The following is a 24,396-nucleotide window of genomic DNA, read 5'->3' on the forward strand; positions in this document are numbered from 1 at the left end:
AATTACGACAAGGAGCTGAACGTGACTTGCGAATTCTTTATACAAGATTAAGGAACGCCCAGAGTTAATGACGTCACTGGCTCACCAAGAGAAACAAACATCATGCCAGTTTGCCGTCACAGCTGCTTACCCCTTTGTAAACATCACCGACACGCCTTGTCGGATTTAATTCTCCGCGCCATCTTTTCTCTGCTTCCTTATCTCATTACATGTTTTCATGTTCGATGTGCATCAGTGCGTACACCCACCCCTGTGCGGTGATCGGGCTACGTATACGTAACGGCCGTGGCCAGCGACGCACGGGACCCACCGATGACGGTTACCAAACACGCATGTGCACAAGAAGTAGAAAGGCTCCGCTGAACCGAAAGCAGCATTGACAATACTTCACTCATGGTTCGAGTGCTGTGCTCCGGCGATGCTTGTCACGCAACGAAGTCTGCCTCGCAGAGTGCCTTCATCCGTGGCAGAGCTGTGACGTGCACCCTCTCAGGGCAGTCCGCTCTGGGTTGAGTTCGCATTACTGGGCGCTAGAAATTAAACGAGCACTCGATGACACGGGCAAGTTCGATGGAAGCGGATGATTGACAGTTTATGACTAGCTAAAGCGCAATGCGAGGGAAATTCGAGGTGCGTTTTGCAAGGTTGGCATCAAGTTGGTCGGCCTTTGCAACTTTGCATTGCTATGGAATGAGGGAAGCAATTAAATAAGCGTTTGACAGGGAATCTATGGTTCTGTTAATTGCATACATGTATGAGGCGGATTTGTGCTTTCTCTGCACCCAAAACGTTTGTAAGGTCCGCATGACGAATATAAAGTCAACCCAAAAATGATCATTTTCAAGGCTGCACATAAACGGATCTCATTGGAAAAATGGCCGCGCCTTAGGTCAGCTAACCGTAGATATGAAAAGCGAAAGCTTGGCTTAGCCTGGTTAAGTCTTGTTTTCACTTGGATAACCTTAGATTTAGCTGCAATTATACTATTCCTCCAAAGTCAGCCTTTGTCTACGGTTGTGGTGCCGCTTCCGGCGTTTTGTGAGCTCTTCCTCGGTCTTTTCCTCGGTCTTGCTCTTCTTTAGGCTTTCTCTCTCTCAGTCTCCGCCGATAGCTTCGCGCGCTTGGCAATCCGCACCTTCTCCAGTGAAGCAGCTCGCCGGGCGATATCCGCGTGGTGGTCAGACCTGCTTGCCGACGACGGCTCAAAGCCTCCCACTACCGCGCTACGCTCAGAGAAGACGGCCCGGCCCCATTCTCAACCATGGCTAAGCTCGCACTGACTAGACGAGCGAGGCGCTCTTCTTAGCCAGGCACGCGGCGAGTCACGTGGTGATGTGGCGACCCAGCTGCGGAGAGCGCATGCGCCAAGCTAGCGGCAGCGGACCTCGGCACGGCCAGTCACATGATGCGTTGCAAAGGCTACTGCGAAGATGCGGTCAAATAAAGGTCAAACTGCTGGCGACGGCGAAACTCGGCTCGACTAGGTTAGTTAAAGCTTTACTTTAAAAATCTGGGCCAAGAAAATTGCTTAACCGCAGTACAGACACCGCTTTCTACGTCTTGAGTATAGCTAATGGCAGCAGAATAGAAAATTGAACCAGGACTCCCAGCGGCATCTTCTTCGCTCCCATTTCGTCTCCTGGTCTTCAGGTTATTTCTTCGCACGTTTAGAGATAGGTCTACTTGCTGTGGGCTGGTATAGCGTCCTCAGGCCACACTCTTAACATAGTAACGTTGAATGCAACTCCAAATCTAAAGTAGCATATCTAATTAGATGTTTCAGAATGAAGAACAACTGTTTTGGCGTTTTATTTTTTCCCTCGAAGTTATAAACTACCACGCCAAAAGGAAAAATCACGAAGGCAAAACAGAAATTCCATGCGACGTCGTATCCGAGCAATGTAGAAAAAAATGTGTGTATTTGAGTGTGTGGGTCTGGGGGGGGGGGGGGGGACGGATAAGGAATGGACCACGGAAAGATTTGCAGCGAGATTTTTTGTATGCAATTTTGATCCGAGCTGGTCCGTTGGTTGGTAACTGCTCGCCTTGCAATCTTAGCGGACCACCATATATAAATCACAGGTCAGTGGCGCATTAAGATGGCTCCTGCAATTTTATTCACTTGATCTTCCGTCTCAAGAAAAGTTCAATAAACACTCCTTTGTTCCCACGCGGGGGAAGCATCGCTATCCTGTTCTTCCAAACAATCAGATTCTCCGCGTAACGAGTTTCGAATATTTTTTTCCACGTCGCCCACTTCTTTGAGCTGATGGTACATCACCCTTGAATACATTTGTAAGGCTCATAAAAAACCCACCCCTTTTTTTGGCAAAATCAAAAGGATTGATTGATTGATTGATTGATTGATTGATTGATTGATTGATTGATTGATTGATTGATTGATTGATTGATTGATTGATTGATTGATTGATTGATTGATTGATTGATTGATTGATTGATTGATTGATTGATTGATTGATTGATTGATTGATTGATTGATTGATTGTAGGGTTTAACGCGCAGACGCTACGCAGGCGATCAGACGCGCCGTAGTGGAGGGCTTTGGATTATTTTAACCACCTGGGATCTTCAGCGTGCGCCGAAATCTCGTTCTTCAGTGTATTCGTATACGTGTGGTTGAAACTTCGTACACAGAACTGCGCATCCTTTCGCGAATGTGTACCCATTAGTTGGGGAAAAAAATAAAACAACTACTTCGTATTGAAGGCAGGGATTAGCTTTGCCGTAGTTACTGCAACTTGTATCAATATTTGAATTACTTTCTGCCGTCGCACATTAAAACAAATGTATCTGAAAAGGAATTCCATCTCAGGCAGATTCGGTTCAAGTCTCTTCTAGGGACTAAACTTGGAATTCACCGCTCGACCAGTTCATTGCCCAGCGAGTCTTACAGTCCGTGACCAAGGCGACTTATCTGCGTCGCAGTAATCGACCCAGTGAAGAGAGGCGGGCACTCAGTGTTCGAGTTTTCCTTTCGCTGAGTGGCGCTCAATTTTCCCGTCATATACGGTTCCTACTCGGAAGCGAAGAGCCAACGAGCATGGGTGTGTGCACAGGCTGAGTCCACGAGTGGCTCGCGCCAGTTCCGCGGTTCATTTGTCATGTCCAGAAAAGCGAGGGAGCGGGAGGACGCTGATGACAACGACGACGATTGCTCTCGGGGTCCGTTTTTGTCGCTGCTCGGGAATTTCCGACGGAAAATAACTCGTCAGTGCTTGCGAAGGAAGCAGCTGAACTTGATGTGCTGCGTGACGACAGCGACATCATCGTATGCTACGCTGGCTTTGCCATTTTATTCGTTTCCGGGTGTCTTTCCTGGTTTGCTTTGTTTATGTGAGTGGAATTGCTGCGAGCGTTAATAACGACCCGAGTCGAAACTGATCAACTGTTATGATATACCCGATCCACGTAGTCAGTAAGGTATACGGCTGCGACATGCTGGGCTAATGTAATAATTGACTGCGTTCGTACTGCGAAGTCGCAAATAAAAATCAAAACAAAATTATAACTTATGAAGCTGTGTTTCAGTCTGTGAAGAGCCGCGTCCGCGAATTGGCAATAGATGGTCACACCATTTCATGTAAAGTAAGTTCTGTTACCCTTGTCGTCGCTCCATGACACGACTACGGATTCGAGCGTTGGTGCCGGATTCATGTTGCCACTAAATCAGACCAAAACATCAAATTCAAATTCCGGAAGTTCTACGCGCCGAAGCTACACCTGGGCTATGGGTCGTACCAGAGTGGAGGGCTCCGGATTAATTTTGACCACCTGCGGATCTTTAACCTGTGCCAAAACCCCGACACACGGGCGTTTTCGCTTTTCGACTCCATCTGAAAAGCGGCCACCGCGGCACGTATCGAACCCTTTTATGATGATGACTGTGTTTAATGGCGCAAAGCCTTTTAGGCCGAACAGCGCCAAAAAAAGTTTGTCGTGTATAAGGTGAGTTGTATGCTGCATGCTTTCGTTAAATGATGCTTATGTAAAATTGCTGTATAGCGCCAATTATTATACAGTAAAAAGCTAATACAATATAGGTAAGAGCGCAGAAAAAGATTTGGGCCTAAAATCAGGGTGCCTTGGGGAGAGATTTTGCCTAGAAAAAAATGATGAGTTCCCTGAGTGCCACGGAAAAGTACCTCAGCACTGTTATCATTACTGAAGGACAAGCTGTGGCTATGTGCGATAAGACATTTTCCTTTAAAAAATCAACCCCAGCCAAGTAGTGTAAAACTTTTTTTGTAATTGATTATTCTATCATCCGAGATAAAGTTTCCCGGGTGTAGTGGTATGTGTGGTGTGTATAGATTGTCGAAGGGTTTCTGTCTTTGTGTTTAGAGTACCTTACATTCAAATAGGATATGGAGTACAGCGAGAAATACTCCACATTTATCACATGTAGGCCGTGGTGTTCCGTTCAAAAGGTATCTTGTGCCATCTGTGTGCCCTGTCCTTAAACGACAAAGAGCAACTTCTACGAATCTGTATAGTCTTTCTTATGTGCCTGCCTATGTGTGGTTCAATTGCATGACGTTTGTTTTCTGTTTGTGTGTCCCAGTGTTTCTGCCAGAGTTCTTGAAGTTCTCTTTTAATGAGTGGTTTGAGGTCACAGTAAGGCGCTGACACAATGTCCGCATTTCTACAAAAAGCAGCAGGAGCTGCCCCCCTGTCAGAAGCCTCATTTCTTGTTTTAATGAACAGGAACCCAGCAGGGTGAATTTGAGCCCCATAAAGTATGCTATAGCTATAGCTTCTATGCCTTGTAGTTTGTGCCAACTACACTATCAATGAACTTTGCTACTAAAAGACCAATTTGTTGGTGATTAAGGCATCTTTCTCGGTGAACTGTGCTAGCAGAAGACGGGGAGTTGTCGGGTTTCGTAAACAATTTGGCAGAAAGGGGTGGAAAAGCAACTCTTCGGCAGGAGCCCATCGGCCGGAGCTTGACCAAGGCTCCGACGGCGACCGTTTGAGGCTTGTACCCTTCACATTTCAACATATTGCCATGGTTGGTTAGGTCTTATGTGTGGGGCTCGGTGTCTGCGGTGTCGCCAATACCGTCACCTTAAGTACACAAGGGGCCCCGTGCGGGGATCGAGCCTTTTAAGAACTTCATGGGGCTGTTCCGTGCGCCACAGACGACCGCTTCAAACGCCTCTGAACGTCAAAATCCTTCTACAAAATGTTTTTAGGGGTAAATACTTTTGGGCTTCCACCATTTTTATTTATTTTTTATTACCCGCTAACCTGTGATAGCTTCGCTTGAGCGGGTTCTGTTTCCCACTTTCTTTGTTGTTTTTAAGAGTAACACGGAACAACTAAAGGAGTTAAGGTGAAAACCCGAAACGTTTTCGGAAGGTACTCGGCGGGCGCGTAGTAGCTCACAAAATCGCTTGTTATTTAGACATTACTCGAGCAAAACGAGATTTTTCGGCAGAAGTGTTGCTAGTTTGAAAGAGATAGCCTATATATGTGATCCTTGATTGTAATCTCGTTTTTATCAAGTTGCCTCTTCACGCTGCCGTTTGTCACTTTTATCCGCCCATGAGAAGTTCCTTTTATTGCCTTCTGTTTCGTGTTTATATTCCCAATTTTTAACATTAAAATTTAGTAGTTACACCAGCGGCCGTCCCTGTGTTTCTTCCTCTGTCTTCGTTTCGTTCGAGCTAGTTTCATCCAAGAGATTGTTCAGATTGCAGCCCGAAAAATTCTGAAAGCCTTAAAGTATAGCTCGCGCTCACGACTGGTGGGGACGACAACCGTCGCAACACACTTTACCGCTTTTCTCGCATTATCAACATAGCAAACAAAGTCCAGTTGAGCAAAGTGAATGAATAGTACAACGTCACCTTAATGTCATTTTATTTTAACCCTGTGATGCCCAACGCATTACATCAGATACGCCATCTTTCAGATTTGTTTACTCGCACCTGGGCCATTCGGCCGCCAACAAATGCCAACTGTATCATTTCAGACACCTCCTAACCGTTTTTCAAAAAACTTTAGCCCGATAACTGGCCGCATGGAGTCCCAAATACAGTTTTAGAGATAGATTCCTCCATCGTAAGCGTGCCCGGCGCGTCTTTTACGAGGTATATGATACATTATATACCTATTTTATATGCATGTAGGTATACATAATACCTATATGTAAATGGGTGTATGCTACATTATATACCTACATTATTTGTGTAGGTATATATATATATACCTACTTTTTATGTGTGTATGTTACATTGCGTAATTTTATAACCCTGGGAGAAAAAAAATTTCTTCGTGTTTCTTTTTTCTTTGCGTCACAAACTATAACGCAATAAATAATTAGAATTTTATCTATTCCTTTCATTGTCTGGGCATTACAGCAAAAAAAGTACAGTAGGATACCCTTCCCTAGCTTTTGTCACCCCAAATCCTATCAAAAGAAAAATAACGTTTTAGTGTGCAGCATTCTTTGGCTATATCACCCAGATGGCGGAATCTGGATGGCTGGCTGGAGTCTCTCTAGCCTTTTATTCCGGGCACCTGCTTGCCTGTAAAGCGTGCACCACAGTGGACAGGATAGTATGGTGGCGAAGCAAACTTTCAAAATTTATGCGAAGCATCTTCGGACTACTCGCGCCACTTGCATTGACACTACTTGCCGCACAGGGTTGCTTTCCTATTAGGTCCTGGTGAATTTATTTTGTTGAAATTTGTAATGTAACAGCGTGTAATCCACAAAAGCCAAACAATACCTCAAAAATCATCGAATGTTAATATTGGCTGTAATTATTTTAATTGGTAACCAGTGCGCGCGTATGTGTGTATGTGTGTTTGCGCGCTTCCACGTGTATTTTTCACTCTCCCATTATTGAACATTCTTGAACCGCGGAAGCGTACAATATATATTGATAGAAATACATTTCGCCTTTGTCCAAGGGAGCGCCAGATGCTTTTCTTCCGCATAATTCTTCAGACTTCAAGACAACAATACACGCTGTGATGGCGTCGCAGGCAAGGGACCTTACGAGCCAAGGCAACAGGAACGCGGGCTTACACCTGTCCCGTAAACGCGATTTAAGATAAAAGCGGCCCCGAAAACATCACTCTGAAACGAAACCAGCTGGCTTGTATATGTACGCGCATAGGCGAATGCGCAACATTGTGTTACCGCCCTGGTAATTTTTCCCGATAGGGCATATGCCTCCTAATGGGGCCGGCCGAGTTTCCAGGGCAGAGAAGACCGGCAATTACACGCATTGCGCGACTGCACCGTGTAAAACAAAAGAACCTCGCTGAACCCGATGATAACAGCAACAACAAAAAAAAAGTTTCGGAAGCCGGTGCTGTAAGCTGGAAGCACACCTGCGGTGCGATGCAGTAACATGAATGCGCGCCTTCGTCGCATCCCTCCCCTCTCCCTTTTTATGGAACAGGTAGCAATTACGGAGAAAACATAAAAACCAGCTGCGTCTCTGTTTCTGAAACAAGCGTTGGCCCTTTTGTTTTGTTTTGTTTTGTTCGTCCTCGCATTTTTCGTCGCGCATGGCGGAGATGCGCGGCAGTTAGCTACACACCCCTCGCAGGGCGTGGGCAACATGTGTTGCGTAAGCGCCCGTGTAACGCAAACACGGGAATATGCGAGCGCGTAATCAGAAAGGAAAAAGAGAACCCGCAGATTTTGGACGGGACAGGACACGGGCAGTTATAAATAATTAGACGAAAGCATAAGCTACAAAGGGGAAATGGTTTCCCGGCATGTCGCGGGCGAAGCATAAGCAAACACACAAAAATATCGTTTTTGAAGCAAGCGTAGCATACTGGAGGGAGAGAGAGAGGGCCAAGCTTCGTCAGGTAATAAAATAAAGAAAAAAAATCGTTAAGCGGAGCGGACGCGAATGGGAGGAGGTTCGCTTGTGTACGCAAGGAGGGGCGGGCCCGGGTCGGCATATGGTGGCGGCGGCGGCGGCGTCTACAAGATCAGCGCCTTATCGGCGTCAGCCGCGCATTAGGGCGCGCAAGCACACACAAACACGCATACTGAGAGCGTCCGGGCGTCGCACGCAACGCGAGATACTCGGGGGGCGACCCGGAGAGTTACTGCCGCTTGGCCCCGGGGCTCGTTCCATGCATCACGCGGACCGCAGTCGCGCTACCGCGTCGAGAGGGAGTCCCGCACTAGAAGGCTGGACGGAGAGCTCATCGGGAAAGGCACAGCGCTCTGGCGCGACCGTGAAATTAGCGCTCGCCGCTGCTGGGCGAGCGATACCATCTCGGGGCCTGGCTCCTTCCACAAAGCCTGGAAAGGAAGCCGCTGCTGCGGCAGCAGCCAGGTACACACTGCGGATGCGGCCTGCCCTGCCTCGCTGTACCCGGCTGACCACCGCCGAGCCAAGCCAAGCCAAGCCGAAGAAGCTATGCCGCGCGCGGTGGACACACCCTACTAAATGTTCAGCGGGCTCCCGCGGCCGCGCCGCGGACGACCTTTCCTGCAGCCTGCCGCCGCAGGTCTGCTGGCGTGGGTACGTGCTCCGTATGTCCCGGCCGCACCTTAGTCGGCCTTCTTCTTCTTCTTCCTCCTGCAACAACGCCACGTAATGCGCGTGCGGACGTCCCCCTTTTGCTTGCGTGCCTATGGGCTGCGAGAGAAAGAAAGCGGGGGAACCACCGCCGAGCAGACGATCGCGGGGACGGCGTTTTAGGCAGGCAGCAACGTTCGCGAAGGCCGCGTACATTTTTCAAGGCGAATGCGGAGGTCGGAAGGTTCGGAAATGGGACAAGAGGAGATAATACAAGAAGCGAACAACAGTAATAAATAATTGCTGATAAATTGGTGTATGGCAACCATTATGAAGATTGACAGAGTGGATAAAATAAATAAGGCTAGGAAGTTACAGTACGATGTGTAAAGTATAGCTGTACATTGGAGCGCAGAAACTTGAGCCCGGGTCCGGCACTTATCGCACTAGGCCCGGCCCGGCCCGACTTAACAGATCAACGGCCCGGCCCAGCCCGGGACCGAAACCGCGTAATCACAACCCATATCACAACCCAGCAGTGTAGGAACCCGCGCAGCAGTCTAGGAGACGCGCAGCAGAAACGTTTGGCAACAGAAACGTACCAAAAGCATGTAAATAAGCATCCAGTGAGGTGGACACACCCGCAAAACCACACTAAAACGGGCAACAAAACCACTGAAGAGTACAAAGAAAAAGCTGGAAACAAAACCACTCTATATTTTGTTCATAATGCACAAATTTGCCATAAATAGGTATCGCGCGTGGTGAAAATATGTGGGTCCCAAGTAAAACGAACAATTAGAAAGAAACTATCAAAGTCCCTTTCTTCAGAGAAAAAGGGTTAAGACGCAAAAAGCTTTCCCTCGTGCAACCTGAGTGAAGGTAACAATCCAAAAATCGAACAGCATCAGTGTCGGAATGGCGCTGTCTTAATTTATAGGCCTCTTCTTCATGACGCGAGGTACTCAGGTTCGATTCCAACCACGAGAAGCGTTTTTTTTTCTTTTGATGCGCTTGATGTGCCCTCTTGGACACCCATCATCACAATGGGCCCTTCCACCGTGTAAAGTTGGCTTTCCTGCAGTGCGTTTTCTCATATCATCGCCATCAGTAAAACAAAGAAAGCTTCGCTTTAAAAAATCCCGATGCCTTTGGGATTTGAACCCAGAAATAGACCCGCTGCATACCACAAAACCAGCCAGTCAATGCATGTTTGACACCTCAGGGCCTAGTGATAATCCCCGTGGAATGTAAAAAAAAAAAAAAATCGAGGACTAAGTTTGGGCCTCGGCGCACACGTCTAGGTTCTTGGCAATTGTAGCAAACATAAGTATCGCTTCACGGTACCGGGTCACACCCGGGCTGTCAGGACGACTCGACCCGGCCCAAGCTCCAATATTTCGACCCGTGGGTGCGTCTCGGGCCCGGATGAAAAGTTAGTCTGGCGGCTCGAGCCCAGCCCGCCGGCCGGGCCGGGCCCGGCCTTCTTGGTGGGCCAGAGCCCGTGCAGACATGAAGTATATGGCCGATGTGGTATCATCGAGCCGAAAGAAAAAATGGCTGCCTGGTGGGAGCAGAAAATGTGCGCTGACACAAAACAGCGCACAGAGTTACGTTACGCTTCCTTGGATTGAACATATCTAGCAGTATTTAGTAAACCGTTGAGGGAATTTTGATGTGCGAGAAATATAGGTTATGCACCGGTTGAAGACGGTAGACCTCAAGGCTTGACGTTAGGCCTTACTCCGCGTCATCGCGTACCCGCGTCGCACCCTCCTTTCTCTGTGCATCATCCTTTGCGCAAGCGACCTATAAGCCGCAAAATGCAGGAGGGCTCACAGATAAGGGGGTTCACGAAAGAGTCTTCACAAAGCAGGGTTCCCGAATTTGCCGCGAAACCATGAGAGGTGTTCTAATATTGTTTTCGCGCTATCAGCCTTCTGATTTTCATCCTGTAAAGGTCGGAGTAGAAATGAAGGCAGAAACGTCAGCGTTATATATATTTATTCTCAAGCAAGCGGAGCATCTTTTGCAACTAGTCATGGTGCAAACGCCTTCGCCGGCATTCTGCCTTTTGCTCTTGCTACGAGTTCCGTCTGTAGAACAAGATAAAATACAAGGAAGAAATTGTGGAAGGGGTACAATATTTTTTTTCCCACTATCAGTTGTTACTGTGCGCACTTCTCGGTCTTGAAGATATGCAACCCGAATGCAAGTTGTATTTGCTTAATTTCGTTAAAGCGGACACGCCGATACAGCCAGACAGAGATAGAGAGAGAGAGAGAGAGAGAGAGAGAGAGAGAGAGAGAGAGAGAGAGAGAGAGAGAGAGAGAGAGAGAGAGAGAGAGAGAGAGAGAGAGAGAGAGAGAGAGATGAAAGAAGATAGAAAAAGTATTCCCCCAACATGGTATACACGCACAAGAACATGCCCTGTACAAGCGAATAGACCTACACATACAAAGGCCATGTAAGAATACGTTCCGGGGAATCAACCAAAGCGAAGGTCGTCCAAGTTCAGGAAGTCTATCACATCACATGTCCGTTACGGATTTCTCTTTTCATACTCGCGCGATCGGAACCATCGTCGACGCACTCGTGTACAGGCGAATGAGGAGGGGTCCGCAACGTCTGCGGGGCGTCCCGCCGCGGGCGCATGAAGAACGCGCTGACTTTGGGGCGCACTTCCTTCCTGCTGGCCGTGGTGCGCGGCGAATGAATGAGCGCGGTATTGAATGACCGCAAGCCGCATGGAGAAAAGCGTCGCGTGTGCACAACGCCATCACCCTCTAGACGCAGACAGGTCATTGAGGTACCTCCTCATCCTCAATACAGTCGAACCTCGCCATAGCGAACACTGATACAGTGAATTACCGAATATAGCGAACTAAATACAAAGTTTGTTTGGTTATGCTTCATTTCAACGACACCTATTTTTTTTTATAACACAATCTAAACCTCGAGAGCTGCGCGATAACGGCTATAACGAAGAAATATTTGGTTTCTGCGAGGCACAAAACTCGGTCATATTAACAGCAAATTTCAAGAAAAAAAGGGGGTCAAAACAACCATTTTTTTGTAGCTTGAAAAACTACAAAATGAAAAAGGCCCTTTTTCTAGCGGAAAAAAACACTGAAAAACTTCATTCCACTCAGACTGAGAAAAGCGAAGACCACATCCTCCTTCAAGTAAATAAGAACGCAGGCCTGTTTTGCCGAACGAACTTTGTTTTGTTGTACTTCCACGATCTCATGTTCGGGTCTGTTTAGTTTGAAATGCCACAAGGAGACAGAAGGACTACCGCATTTACAGTGGGTTCGAAGCCTAGAACAATGCGTTTTTTATCTATGATTCTTGCACGAGCCAGATTGCCGATTTATTAGAGCCGATTTTTACCTCTACGGTTACAACGAATATCGTATATAACGAACTAATATACTGCCCCGATACTACTTCGCTATAGCGAGGTTTGACTTTTGCCCCGCCAGCCGATTAGCACTGCGACCTTTCCCGACTTTATGTAAAGCTCCAAGCTCTGATCCAGTTATGACATTGTAGCGGCACGACCTGCATTTTGTTAAACGTATATTTAACCCCTATCTGTATGCTGAAAGATGAACATTCGAGAAAAGAACCCTTGGAGGGTGTATTTCCACAGTCATGAATACACTCGTCATCATCGTCGTAATCGTCATTCTCGTCACAGCCTGAAGTTGGAGTTGTCGGTGGAAACACGGTTTGAAATAAGCCGCACCCGGGCGATGGTAGTGTTATCACAATAAAAAAAATAAAAGTGAAGGTCACGCAAGATTCAGCCGCCACCAAGGATTTCTCTGTACGCTTGTCAGTGGACTACCGCGACCGCGCGACCGCGATGAAATAACAGCTCCCCCTCCTGTGTTCACCCACCCTTCCGTGACCCTTCGAACCCAGCCAGCTACCCATCGAGTCAAATGAGCCGAGGTATACACGGTCGTCAGCAAGGTCTCCTTAGCGGACGAAGGGTCAGTCAGCCGAAAATATCTAAACATCCAAAGGTCTGTGCACGACGGCCACTAAAGCGACCAACATCGCGGCAGCTTAAATGAAATCCGGAAGAAAACAGTTAGTTGAGTCATGACCTGTACGGCTCGTGTAGTCGCAGTCGCCCTTATCTTTTGCGAGTTCGTGTAGTCATCAAAATATACTAGGGGAGACATGAAATTTGCAGCACGTGTAACTTCAAGCGGCAAATACCCGCGACGTACACCCTCTCGTCCCTCCATGATCGCATGATTTCCAGGGACGTGAGGTAGCAACGACCGACCTTGTTGAGCCTGCAGTTCGTTTAGGTGTAAATGTGTCTCGCATAAAGTGCACACTTCATCCGTCCAAAACCGTCCAATAGCAGGAGCGGTTCACGTGGGAGTGCCGCTTTATTGATGACCTTAGCACTTGGCTAGTCACACGCGTCTTTAAAAGGCAGCTTTCATGGAACCGTCAAGGCAAGACCCAGCCTGGGTTTTGACGCTACACATTGTCGCCAATGAACGGGCCGCGCCCTTCAAGTACCCGCTCCAGCAGCACTGCGGAACTGCGCAGGGACTATATTCTTGCTTTTATGAAAGCTTCTAAAAGACCTCATCGTGTGGAAAAGGAACATGACTTTGGATGAACATAAAAAAGTCTCGCACGCGTACTTTATCTCATCGCACCTTCACTGCGGCAACTGAAAGCGGTCTGTAGCGGGCGAAGCATGGCTGATGATGGCCTATACACGTACAAGGGCTATGCGCGGTGCTCCTTCGGGGTCCGTGTATGCACGGTCCACTGCGGGAACCGTGTCCAAAGGGCTCCCCCGGGAAGTTCCTTTTCGCGGTTCGCGGCTCTTTTCTGGCGATCGCCGCCGCCGTCGGATTCGCACCGCCGGTTGTGGCGATGTGTCGAATTGACAGCGCTGGTGTCCGCGCGGATACTTCTTTTCTTCGAGGCGGTGCGAATTGCGGCACGATTTTCGATCACGCAAAACAGATGGGGCGGATCCAACCGAAATGTCGTAGCCTCATTGCCCTTGGGACCTTGGTGAAAAGAGTATAACCTAGATATTAAGTGCCTTGTGAAGTTTCGAGCCGCTTTTTCCTTTCAGCGCATGTCGGAGGCTGTCACTGAGCTAGGCGCTTTGACTAGGTTGCAAAGAAGCAAGTTTATTCCCTTTCCCTTCATTGGCTCCGCAACTTGTTCAAAATGACGACGGGAAGATTTGCGCACGTTCTCTTGCTTTTTTTGTACCCTTCACGTTTTTACAAGCTTAGCCAGTATTTTCAAGAAAAATAGAATTCTCTGCGGCTGACTGCTGGGATAGAAGAGCGTGCAAGAAAAGGAGGAAGTCCTCAGGTTTGATTAAGCGCTGTGCCAACTGAAAAGAAAATACATATCAGAATAAAAACGTACTTAGATTATTTTCGTGAGTGTAGCGCAAATATGTCATGCATCCCTATTCTCTATCAAAACGTAGCCGATGAGGGACTAGCCTAATTAACTAAATTTTTCTAACGGAGCAACAGCCAAAGGACATGAAGCTTTAAATATCTCCCATTTCACATCGGATAACTGTGTATAAAAAGGAATAAAGTTGTCTTTAACAGCACAAATGGAAAATTAGAGAATTTACTCCAGACACCTCGCCCTTCTTCTCTTAATTTTTTAAAAATCATGGACAGCCGATAGTCCTGATTTGAAGGGCAACAACAACAACAAAAAAAAAAAAACACGGACAAAGAACAGAGTAGACGATAAAGGCGCTATCTAGTCTACTTTTCTTCGTCTTCTTCGTTCTTCGCTATCTCGTCTACTGTTCTTCGTCCGTGTTTTTTTGTTGAGCTTCAAATTATGGCAACTATTCACCAACTAGGCCAGCAAGAAGTTCTTCTCAGCCGATATCCCCCTGTGTAGGCACGCGAATAATCAATCAATCAATCAATCAATCAATCAATCAATCAATCAATCAATCAATCAATCAATCAATCAATCAATCAATCAATCAATCAATCAATCAATCAATCAATCAATCAATCAATCAATCAATCAATCAATCAATCAATCAAATTAATCAGAAACAGCTTATAGTTCATTGCAACAGCACGTGAATAATTAATCAAGAGAGAGAAGGAGATAGCTTTAACGAACACTGAAGAAGTTAGCCCTTCTAACAGCAGGACTTGATATTTCAGACAGTGAGACGAAACAGTGAGGCGAAACAGTTAGACAATGCAGTCAGACAAAGCAGAAAAGAAGGGGTTGATTTATTATCGTGTCCAGGGCAGCCGATAAGCCTTTGCACTGGGAGGCGAAAAAAAAAGCGAGAAAGACAGTAAGAAAGCTTTCATCGTGGACAACATGTACACTACGTGCGAAGAACACAAGTGAAATAGACGTGAGCGCTACTACTCATAATTTCCTCCTGCATATAAAAGAGGACATCCGCTAAGTATACAGATCAACTGTTAGGACAGCAATACTTACCATGAACAAAATAATTAAACCAATACCAGTACTACGACACCACTGCTGCCATCACTACTGCTACTGATTCTAATGTAATAACATAGGCATCGATTTATATTGAATTTCGAAATAAATCAGGCGGAGACTTGAAATGGTATGGGGTGCTGTCGTGAAGCCCTCTGCAGTTGTCATAAAGACAATAGTAACTAATCTATACAATCATTGAGTGCTATAACTTATCATATGAGGCATAAACGGCGTGCCTCGCTAAGCGCCTGGAAAATAAACTTAGACCAGACCACCCAAAAAAGCCACGGAAAGAAGGATGATAAGCGTAAAAAATAAAGCGAGTGCCATCTATTAGAGAACAAGCTCTTGTGGGAGACATCCGAGCCCAAATTAGCAGCAAAAGGTGTAGTTGGGTTAGGCATGCGATGCGTAGTGCAGACAGCAGCTGGTACGTCCAGAAGAGAGAGAGAGATAACACAGGTGGAAAATGCAATCAGAATATTCAGGGAAAAGGAATGAATGCGACACAATGCGCGACAAATCACGCCTGCTGGTGGCCTTTCCTTCTTCATTTCACATCAATCACAAGAGATAAGGTTGGAAATGTATCGAATGAAGCCTTCGCTAAGCAGTGGACAACAAGGGCTGATGTTATTTTTGTTGGTGATGATGATAATTTTGGTGGCGGTGGTAATGATGATAACGATAGATTCATTCGGTAGACACCGTCTGATGTACAAATAACAAAAAAAGGGGGGGGGGGGCGGGGAGGTAAGAAAAATCGAGAGGGTTAACCAACTACGAGCTGATTCTTAATGGTTTTCATTATTTTTCTCTGCAGATTTTTTGTCCAACTACCTTTCAGTCCACTTACAAGATCGATGTAAATGCTACTGCACAGATTGTAGCTGAACAGGCATAGTTGTTTATATCTACTTCGTACTTTATGTGTGGGTTAGGTGTTCAATGATAAGAACAAAACAAACAGAATACCTTGTACGTGAGGACGTGTTTGGGAGGTCCACTAAGCCCTATTTATAGCAGCATCAATTTGATATAGTGACACTTTGTTGCATCCATCTACTCTGGGCATGGGACTAGAACATTAGGGTTTCGGGTATGGGCGGTAGAGAAGTAATGATCTTTCCCGCTCATGCATGGGCCCTAACGATGTAGGTAGGAGTCGCTGGTTAGGCAACGATGATTAGTCACTTCGAGCAGCAGTTGACCTTGGAGTGGCATTCATTCCGAAGTCGTCAGGCAAGATTTTTTTTTTGTTGCAGCTTAGAAATTTTTGCAAGGTAAGCTGGTGCGACTAACCCTCCTCCCCTTTCACTTAACTCCTCCCCTAGATGCGCTTTTATTTTCGGGCCAGTTCTGGGAGTGAGTTCATTGAGCTGGGTGTAGAAAAATGTTTCGCTAGATTTCAAGAGTGGCGCCATCTGGCAGCAACTTTGCAGTCAAGCATCGTTTGAAAGGGACCCTGCAACACTTCTTTCAACTTTTTTTTTAAATCTTAAATTCTGGCAGAACGTAGTCACCCAAATCACCCAGTACTCAGATTAGGGGGTCTCAAAGTACCTCAGCCCAAAATTACTGCTCTATGCCCATCAGATAACTTGTAAACTCGCTCAAAAGATTTTTGTGCCGTTCCCGGTCTTGACGTTCTTCGACGGTCCGAATTACGTCACTAAAGCCATGTAGCGGCTGTTGGCCGGTTTTCATTCACTTGCAGCAATGAACGCTTTTCGATAACAACATTTAAAAATAAAGCCACAAGAACAAAGCAGAAATGGAAGGCGTATCTAGTGCGACGAGCACATCACGCAGTGCCGCTCAGTGCTGGCGATAACTATAGCTTTCGCAGTGGTTCCAGACGCGAAGGAAAGAGTGCAATCGCTTATCGAAAGTGTTTCAGGGTCCCTTGAATATTCAGCGTATGCAATGAAAAGCAAGTTTCAAGGCGTGTCGTGTAGTAAATGCTAATGAGTGCGCTAATGTCTTTTTCTTATGCTTCCGCGGCTTCACGCTACCTGGCTTGGTGATATAACAAATGAAGATAACATTCATAGGGTATGAGAAAATACCAGAATGCTTTGGAGGAGAGAGTTTAAGTTATACCTTCTGGATGTATTCAACTTGGTGAACGTTACATGAACGCAGGATGTTGCGTTCTCGTAACAATAGAGCTGTTTATGCCGAGCGTTGGCCGTCCGTCGCATCACAAAACCTCTAAGCCTCAAGAAAGAAATGTGGTTAGGGAGGTCCCTGGAATCGAACCCGCGACTTTTACGCCATGAAACCGGTGACGTTACTGGGCCACCCCAAAAGGCCCGAGGGGTACGGTGTTAGCAGCGGCAGGGAGTAATAACATGTGCAGCCAATTGAAAATAAAATTTAAAAAACGCTTCCCGTAGTCGGAATCGAACCTGGGTACTCGTGTTATGAAACAGGCATCCATATGATTAAGCTATTATTTTGTTGTTGTTTTTTTTTTCATGGTATTTATCGCTCTGCAGGTCAATGTAGGAAACAAGATTTACAACACACATTTAAAACTATGTACACATACAAATGAGTTGATTATAAGAGCCTGTGGACGAAACGATTGGGGCTTGCCAGTCATGGAGAACTTTCAGCGGCAAGTTGGGAAATAAATGTGAGGTGCAACAGCCGGGCTTCCGACGACGGGAGAGGGGCCGCCAGCTCTTTTTTTTTAATTGCTCTGCTTTTTTGGTATCCTGGCACCATTAGTGCAAGCTGTGGCAATTGTTTTGCACCTCGACTGTCGCGACGACAATAATGTGACCGAAACTGAACTCTATGACTTAGTAGCTACCGTAACTAGTACACTATTGTTCCAAAAACATATTTTGATATTCTGCATTTTGACGTCGTGGAAATGGGGCATTTGTGACCAAAATCAAGCCGTGTGTTTTCTTATCTGTAATAACCGGCGCAGTGTAAATTTGAACAAAACATGGCAAGTGCGCGCAACCCAAGACAAGTTTAATTCGATTTGACCGATATCCGCAAATAAAGTGCGGTACGGCTCCTTCGGCCTTTTTGTAGAGGGCGAATGGCCAGGTGGTGCATGTGTATACACATGCCTTGCGTACCGTGCGAACTCAAACTGCCTGTTAGGGGTACCACTAGCCGGCGTCCGCCTCATGTATACTAGGAACCAGGAATTTTGATAAAGAGAGCGCTTGGCCCTGACGTAACTAGCCTAGAATAACCTTCTTTGATCTACAGTGTTCTCGTCGTGATTCGACGTTTCGAGAAACAATCACGCCGAAAGATAATTACTCCCAAGGCAGCCGCCGCGGTATTCCATTAGCCGACACTATAGCCTGCGCATTTCACTTGGTTGACTTCTGCTACGCCGCATGTGTATTCTTTAAGTTGTTAGGGGAGCAGAAGTTCACTTCAATAAACTTGCTTTTCCTTTAAGACAGCGGCGTGGTCTTCGGCTACGTGACAATATGCCTGTCACACAAGGGCCGTATACGTTTAAAATATGCCCCTTATACAATTTCGAAACTTTTTTAAGGCAACACTTCATGTTTATGAAGTACAGTTGTAAGAATCGTCGATGGTATATCACTGTTTTATTTGAAGCATAATATTTACTTTTCCGTCACTCTGGCTTTACGAGGCGTTCATTCGCATCTCTCGTTTCTACATTCTGCTAGGTGTTTCGTTTTAGAAGAATGACATTGAGGTTAGAAAGCTTCGGAATGTTGGAATTCTAGAATAGGGAAGAGCTCGATGGGTGTCGCTATTTCTTGGTCGGTCTACACTCGTGTTCTCCTTCGCAAAACTGCAGCACTGCCTGTCTTCGCAGCGCCAACGCGTCATCCTTCGTCATTCGCGCCCGCGCTCCTTACCTTTCCGAGTAGCACGGCCGACCGACTCGCGCGCGCACGCATTGTTTGGCACCAGTGATCCCTGTAGAAACCCCAGAGCAGTGATGCAGCGGGCGTTCACGCTCGGCGCGCGGCATGCAGGCGGGACCTGCCAGCACCTCTCTATACCGGCATAAGACCCAACTGCCGCTTGAACAAAGCTTCACCGGTGCTCTCCATGTGGTATACACCACGCTATTAAAGGGGCCGTGAAGACAACACACAACCATGTATAATGCGAAATAACTGACTTTCCGTAACTCACTCAGCTACATTCAAGCCACAAAAACCTTTTGTTTTTTTTATCGAAAGAACACAAGAAACGCTGGACGCTTTCAATTTTCCCACTACACGACGACAGCACTGACGCAATATCGGGAACAATAAAGACGTAGTTATCTGTGTGTTAACTGAACGTGATCATTCATGTGATACAGCAAAGCAAAACTTGCAGGCCCACTTCAATCGGCCAGTCAATTTTCTTGAAAGCGGATTGGGTCAGCAACCACCAATCGCACAAATCAGATCCTGTGACGTCATAAAGGCCCGGCGAGAAAGTGAGGAGTGAGTAACCACTGCTTCGTCTGTTTTTTTTTTTTTTTTTAAGCGGAAACTTTTTAAAGCGAAATCTTTCTTAGCGGCACCGATGACGGTCTGTCAAAAACCTATTACATTTCCCCATGGACCAGTTTGTCAACCGAAAAGCTCTGATAATATCTCTGGACACACGCCGCGTGCGAGAACTTTGGCTTCTATTGTGTCAAAACGGTTACTTGCACATCGCGAAAATGTAACGGTTCTAAATAAGACAATACAAGCATCGATTACGAAGAAGGGGTACAATAGCTTACCTTTATCTCTTAAAACACGTATCGCTGCACATTTAGGTCGTTCGTAGATGCGTTTACTTTGTGCGCGCAAAATCGTCGCATGGGTTCTTTCGTCGTTTGCGATTTGGGTCTTGGAAGGCTTGCCAAAAGGTTCGACGTACTTTCAGCGATGACTGGGCGCACCCTTAGCTTTCGCGCTTCTCTCAAATTTGTTTAGGAAGGGATGCTAAATTGTTTTGTTAATGTTTAAATTATTCGTTTCAAGTTCGCGATATGATCAATATCATTGCCGTTAGGACAAAGCAGAATTTTTTTAAGAACCAAACTTTCATTTCGTCTTCATGGCTCTTTTAAAGGCGAAATCAGAACAGAACAGTTGAATTATTTAATAACTCCTTTTCTTATTCCTCTCTTTCTGACGTTTGCTTAAAAGAAAAACGTTTCATGGCAGCACAGCAAGGCGTTAAGACGCCCAACGCCTCACCGGTGCAAAAGAGATGGCGCCACTTGTTTCAATCGTTGTAGAAATCATACTGCGATATATAAGCCCGCATTTTCGCGCATAGAAGGCGAAGACGGGAAAGGTCCCCATGACTAAGGCTGACTGTGCTCCCGTTACTAAGATATTCTCTGTTTCAGCAAGTGTATCCCTTGAAGGGGCTCTGTCAGTAGTGTTGCGTACGAGAAGGCCGACCCGAGCCGAGCTCCGTAGCCTCCGTCATACGTGTGGTAGGGTGGTGTGAAGCCAGCGGCCAGCAGCTGTTGCAGCCGTGAAGAAGTCCAGAAGCCGTAGGCTAACGCAACTGTTTACTTCATAGCGAGAGATGAGCCGAAGCCAAAGAACAATGCACCAGCGGGCGAGGTTACATTACAGGACTCGAGCGGAGTGACAGCATTGATTCACTGCTCAAACAGGAATGAGTTATAGCGCTTGAGGGGCTCGTATTTGTACCCAAAAGCGCCAACGGTCAAAACAGCGTTCCCTCTAGATTGTGCACACGCCACGATCATCACAGACCCACACAACACTCTTTCCAGAGTTCGTGAGCAGTCGTAGTAGCGGCGCACGCTGAGTCCGAGAGAGGGGAGAGAGGAGGACTCCGCTGCGGACGCGGGCCTTCCGTGACCTTTGGCAAGTCTCGGTGCGCCTCGTCGGCAACCGCCGAAGTTTGAAACGCGCCGAAAGCGAAGCGTCTGACCCAGGCTTGTCGAAACGTGAAAACATGAGTCACCGACACGGGAGAGCTTGCTTGAAAGGCGCACGCAGTGGAGGCTTCGCCGCACAGCCGAGGAGTGTTGAAACGAAGCCCAGCGGCGGACTCAATCGTAACAGTAGGCATGTCAATCCCGCATGGGGGCGTCAGCAGAACGTTGAATGTGGGTCGTGCAGCGATAGTGCCATGAAGTGCTTCAATACACATCGATTGAACAGCACTAGGTAACATTGCCTGTACAATACGCCGACTGGAATAGTGGACACTTTTCTTTTTACTCGCCCACACCACTTCATGTTCTGAACAACATCTGTCAAGTTGAAGTTGTGAGTGATACAGAATACTGAATAATTTGAGACGCTAAACAACGGGTACCAGGTGAAAGAAGTATAGACAGACGAGGCGCCACTTGCAAATAATTTTATTTGTGAAAACCGTCGGTTAAATACACTGTTGAAAGCAAGAAATCATTTCATAAACAACGTGTGCCAACCTACACGTGTCCATCTAAGAACTCGATTTCTTTGAGTGATAATGCGACTGATGGTGTACTATTGCACTTGTTTCCTACCTTATGAATGAAGTACGGTTCTACAATATCTCTTTCTTGCTTATCTCGGACCCATTTTAAAAACGTGGCCTGTTTGGAGAGCGAAGTGTAGTTTGAACCTTGCAGGGTGCACCTTTTGCAGTGCTCAGCCATGAGCCCCCAGCGTTGTTCTTTACTGCCCAACAGTGCTCGCGCGCTCTGTCGTTGAAACATCTGCCTGTTTGGTCTATATAAGATTTGCTGCAACTCATGGGAATCTCATACACAACTCCCGTGGTGCATTCTTTGTAAAATTCACCGTGCTTCTTGGAGCACGATTGCTGCTTCCTCTGCGCAAGCATATATAGGGCGAACTTTTGTCAATTTGCAGTTGTTTTAAAATGGGTCAGAAATAAACAAGAAAGAGAGATTGAAGAGGCGTACTTCCTCCTTTACAATGCGGGAAATCAAGTTCTTAGATGGACACATGTAGGTTTGCACACGTTGTTTGTGGGACGATTTCTTGACGTCAAGGAGGTTGCAATACAACCTCCTTGCTTGACGATAACAGTGCTTTTAACCTAGGGCTTTCACAAATAAAGGTTAGTGGGAAGTGGCGCCTTGTCTGCTTCTACGTGTTTTTTCTGGTCCCTGTTGTTAAGCGCCTCAAATTATTCAGTATGTTTAACCAACTCGCCCTGATCAGGCGTTTGATACAGAATGATTGCTTGAGCCCATTGAACAAACAAGCCACTAGCGCAATTCAAGGACCTACTCTTCTGTCGGTTCGAACAGCGCCTTACCGAATACGCATTGAAATTCGACCCACAATGCGGCTCCAGATGCGAGGCACATGCCACGCTTTCACCCTGCGACAGACGCGTATCACCGAAGCGCTGGAGATGAGCGAGCGAGAGTGTTCGGTCGTCGAAGTGCATCAGGTTGTGAAGCCGGGAAGAACAGCCTGGGCCCGTGCCAGTGGTTTCCTGGGTGCGTTGCACCGTCACCACCGAGACAGTATGCCTCTGTGTTGCTGAACAAACTGACGAAAAACTGTGTAGGAACGACAGAAGGGCCAGCGACAGAAGGGCCAGCGTAAGAACGACAGAAGGGCCAGCGTAAGAAACTCCAAGACCCTGATTGCCTCCACTAAATAAGACAAATGTCGGAAGGAGTGGCTCGGGCTTTCTCTCATGGTGGCGACGGCTACACAGGCGCGCAGGCAAGAGGGAAGGGGGCTTCCCATGGGGGGTCGCAAGCGTGGCGGGGAAGGCCAAAGTCACGGGGGCGAATCTCCTGCCTTCATCAGTCACGGCCCAGCAGGTAGCCTGTCCTATTAATGAGACCAATTAGCATGGCGCCAACAGAGAGCTCGTCTCGTCATTTTTCCACCGCGACGCCGCGATCTGTTTCGCGTCGTCGTATCAGTTGTCAGTAGGAGCATGTGGGGCAAGCGAAGACGCGTGCACGCACTTTTCATCCCGTTCGCGAAGTTTATTTGACGTTGGATGATTGCGCCGACAGAACGTCGTGAGCGCGTAATATGATTGATGCTGCCTATTTTACTAGAGGCTCCAGCGGATTTTTAGCTTCCAAAATTGCATTGCTGTTAAAAATCGCGCCAACAGTCTGCAACACACACGAATTGAGGGAAAGTTCACAGCCTCGTAAAACCGGAAAAAAGCTGCATTTCTTTTACAAAGCTCTTAAGGGTGCATTTATATATGTATTTATTCATCCAAGTAATAAACCACAATTAAAACTCCATGTCCAAATACACATTAGTTGCTGTTACTACCCCACATCTCGAACACAAAAACGCTGGCTGTCCTGTGGTGAGCGTTTAACATATAAGTACTACCAGTCCATGCATAAGCAACAAGAATAAGTGTTACGTACATAAACTGCATTCACACCTACGCGGGGCCAAAAATGGCAAATAAACGCTGATATTGTCGCTTCGTTCACTTTTACGTTTAATGCAGATTCGCGAATTTCAAACGAAGCCTTGTTGAAGCTAGATCAAATCATTCCTGTAATAAAGGTGACTTATATTGAACAGTTTTTTTTTTTCCTCCGCTGAAAAAAAAAGGTTGCTCGAAAAAAAAAAAAAAACAGCCGGAAAAACGAAGTACAATTTCCACAGCCCTTCGTACACCACTGGAGCCATCGCAGCTAGCATTCGCAACACCAAAACGAGGCCGTTACGTTTGGACAGCGCATGGCCATGTTAAGGAAGAACAACACGCTCTTCCGATAGCGTCCGAAAATATCGCCTTCGACCGGACTAATAAACCCGCCACGTCGTGGACACTGCATTCGTGGGTGCACGTGCGCCGAATGCGGCAGCTGGCACGAGTGCGGCCCTTCCCGTGTTTGCCATGCGCGCGTAATTGATGACACTGTCGGCCCGTATCTCCAGACACGCGCTGCTGGGCAATCAGGGACCGCGGCACTGTCGCCGTTGGACGAGCCATCAATCGATCTCCGCGCAATGGACGCCCTCCTCGATGCACAAATACGGCCGGCATAGTTGGACTTCTCGCGCCGACATGTTTGCTCGCGGGGCCAACCGGGCTTGGCTCTGCGAGGGAGCGGAGACAGTCGCTGTGGGAGCTAAGATTTGCCGTTTGGTCTGTCATCCACCGACTATCGATTTCGCTTTTCCTTTCTCTGCCACGCAATACAGTCCTTCACGGGGTTTTCCATAACTGATGGAGCTATTACGCGAGGTTTCACGTCTAGAGGTAAAAGTGAGTTGCGATACTCCGCCGAAAAATACGCGGAAGGTCATCGCGCAGTGGGCTCTCATAAATACACTCTTAATCAAAAAATCGTAATAGGGTAGTAACGGCCGTATTTACTAAGTCCTTACGAACCTTACTACCCCGTGGCATGGTACGT

General features: G+C 47.0%; 1 protein-coding gene and 1 long non-coding RNA gene across 8 annotated transcripts in view; one reads left to right on the top strand and one right to left on the bottom strand.

Moving 5' to 3' along the window:
• LOC144151587 (uncharacterized) overlaps positions 1-24,396 on the top strand; it is a 147,156-nt gene that overhangs the window by 108,567 nt on the left and 14,193 nt on the right. The gene's annotated exons all lie outside the window — the stretch shown is intronic.
• Positions 18,831-24,396, bottom strand: part of LOC144151588 (uncharacterized) — a 255,230-nt gene continuing 249,664 nt past the window's right edge. For both annotated transcript variants that reach the window (XR_013318909.1, XR_013318910.1), the window contains one exon: positions 18,831-18,962. This is a non-coding gene — a long non-coding RNA (uncharacterized LOC144151588). The remainder of the gene's footprint in view (positions 18,963-24,396) is intronic.

Source organism: Haemaphysalis longicornis, unplaced genomic scaffold (genome assembly GCF_048455015.1).
Source record: "Haemaphysalis longicornis isolate Haplotype H1 unplaced genomic scaffold, Haemaphysalis longicornis Haplotype H1 scaffold_9, whole genome shotgun sequence".
In the NCBI taxonomy this organism is placed as follows: Eukaryota; Metazoa; Arthropoda; class Arachnida; order Ixodida; family Ixodidae; genus Haemaphysalis; species Haemaphysalis longicornis.